The sequence below is a fragment of the Penaeus chinensis genome, chromosome 12, assembly GCF_019202785.1.
Source record: "Penaeus chinensis breed Huanghai No. 1 chromosome 12, ASM1920278v2, whole genome shotgun sequence".
NCBI classification, from domain to species: domain Eukaryota; kingdom Metazoa; phylum Arthropoda; class Malacostraca; order Decapoda; family Penaeidae; genus Penaeus; species Penaeus chinensis.
In genome coordinates this window covers 35590470-35592969 of record NC_061830.1, presented here as the reverse complement: position 1 = coordinate 35592969, position 2500 = coordinate 35590470, and the positions used below count along the sequence as shown (strand labels likewise).

General features: G+C 45.2%; 1 protein-coding gene across 5 annotated transcripts in view; it reads left to right on the top strand.

The window, feature by feature from the left end:
• Window positions 1-2500, top strand: part of LOC125031199 (neurocalcin homolog) — a 530311-nt gene that overhangs the window by 59515 nt on the left and 468296 nt on the right. The window lies entirely within an intron of this gene.

Here is a 2500-nt window from a genome sequence, read left to right as displayed (position 1 = left end):
CTTTATCCCTATCCCTCCCTCCCTCCTTATCTTTATCCCTATCCCTCCCTCCCTCCTTATCTTTATCCCTATCCTTCCTTCACTCCTTATCTTTATCCCTATCCCTACCTCCCTCCCTCCTTTCTTATCTTTATCCCTATTCCTATCCCTCCCTTCCTCTTTCCTTATCTTTATCCCTATTCCTATTCCTCCCTCCCTCCCTTTTCCTTCTTCCCTTCCTCTCCCCCTATTTCCTTATATTCCTTCTTGTACTCCCTCCTCCTATTCCCTCCCCTCCCGTCCACCCCTTTCCTCCTATTCTCCCTCCTACAATCCTCCGGGCGGACTTCATTCTCTTTGCAGAGCGTCACAAAGATAATCAGTAGGTTTTGCCTCCTCATATACTAAATTTCCGGTCCTTTCTTTCATTGGTAAAGGCATTGTTTGATCCATGTAAACATCCTGTAAGGATAAAAGCAATTTAATCCTATGTTTAACACATTGCGTATCTACTCTCGGCTGTCCCTCATGTCCGCAATATTGAACGAACATGAGGGCCGCCGGGATAGTCAGAAGTGTTGACTATCCCGGCGTCATAGTAGAGTTGCTTACCACTGTAGACGTGTTCGCACTGCTTGACGTGTGTCCATTCTGCTTATCCTGTGTCGCTAAGGATGTCCTTCGGTTTCATTCAGCCCTCATTCTATCCTCTATCCGTTTTCACGCGTTTCAAAATCGTTTCAGGAGGTAGGCGTTTAGCGACCGGCGGGACTCCATAGTTTTACACATAACAATTCCGTCAGTTTACCTTTTTGTAGTCACTATCCACACCGTTAGTGTTTTATTTCTTTTTCATCTGCATATCGCGATACACGTTGCCAATTAAACACTTTCTGAAGTAGGAAACTATTTTATGACTCTTTCTCTGTATGAATCTCTCCTGTTCTGTGATTTTTTTTTTCATCTATTTATAGTGTCGTGTATTAACCTCGTCCGTTTCCCCTTAGCCTTCATGCGTCAGCTCTTTCCACTTTGTTTCGTCTCTTCAACTCATACGCGTTATTACCCTGATCGATAGCCCTCTCGTTTAGTGTTACCAGGGTCCACTCATTATCCCTCGCGCGCCTCATATACTTGTTTTTCCTCGGCCGGCTCCCACTCTTACAGTGCAGGATGCCACCATCACCCTTTTCTTCTGCTCGATAATGCTGCGTCCGCCGGTTTGTCTTCTGATTGTATGAGCTGCATCCCGATCTGGTTTCCAAAATCGTGTATTCACTCGCCGTCTGTCGAGGAAATTGTTCCCTTTTGCGGGAGGCTGCCTTTTGTGTCGATTTTTCACTTTCTTTTCTTTTTTACCTGGCATGCACTCGCCAAAGTGCAGAGTTTGAACAAGACAGATGGCTGGAGTACACGGCCCCCTTCACCCCCCCCCCCTCCCTCCCGTCCCCTTTGCAGTGAAGGTTTTTCGCGGCCAGTCAGGAGCGGTCGAGGGTAATTTAGGTCACTCGATAACCTTGAATGTTCGTCCCGGAAAGCTCGGTTCTGGTTGATTGAGGTAATTTTTTGTTGTATATCGACAGAGGCGAGAGAGGCTGTAATGAGTGTTTAGAGTCTATTTATTATTTTGATGGATTTCTTTATTAGTAACTGTAGGGATTTTGTTATTGATACGGTTTTATTATTGAGTTATCTTGTTTATTGTAAAAAAAAAATAGTGTGTTAACATCATTACAGCAAAGTAGGGCACATGGCGTTTTCAACATTCATATTGCAGCATGTACCGATTTTGATCTCGCTTTATCGAGGGATTTTATTGAGCGTCGAGTGCTTTTGATTCAGCTCTGTAAATAAAAGAAATATGCAGACGGGCGCCGAGTTCAATAGAAATTATAATCTGCATGATTAGCTTCTTGCGTTATCCTAAGAGTGAACTCCATTTTCACATTAATCGGCGGCCTTTTTGTATTTTGAAATTCCTAATACAATAAATCGGGAGACGGCATTTCGTGACCTAAATTCAATGTAAGAGATTGTAATTACGGTGTGGCGGGCGCTCCATAGTGCAAGGGTTATTCCAAAGTGTGAGAGTTATTGCGTGGCAAAAGGTTATTTGCGGTGCGAGGGTCACTGTATGGCAGGAGGGTGTTTGTCGCGCAACACAGGAGTGCGAGTTTTAAGGTTCTATCCCTGTACGAGACGCACGGGTTATGATTTAATCAATAGGATGCTGTGCAATAGGTGCGTCCCTTCTGCTTTTGTATGTCTGGGCTTGGGGTCATTGTGCGTTACCGGTGTCTCTGTGATAAGGCAGGTTTCGCGCGGTCGCTTTATTGGGCGCGAAGGCGAACGCAAGTGTCCCTCCGTGCCGCGGATTATCATCTCGCCTGATAACGAAATACCAGTCATCGGATGTGTAAGAAGAATTGAACGGTGTGTATTGAAGAATGGCATAACGTCTCGGCCGAGGTTTCATAAGGAGGCTCACCATTCAGCCGAGCCGCGTCATACCTCGTGACAT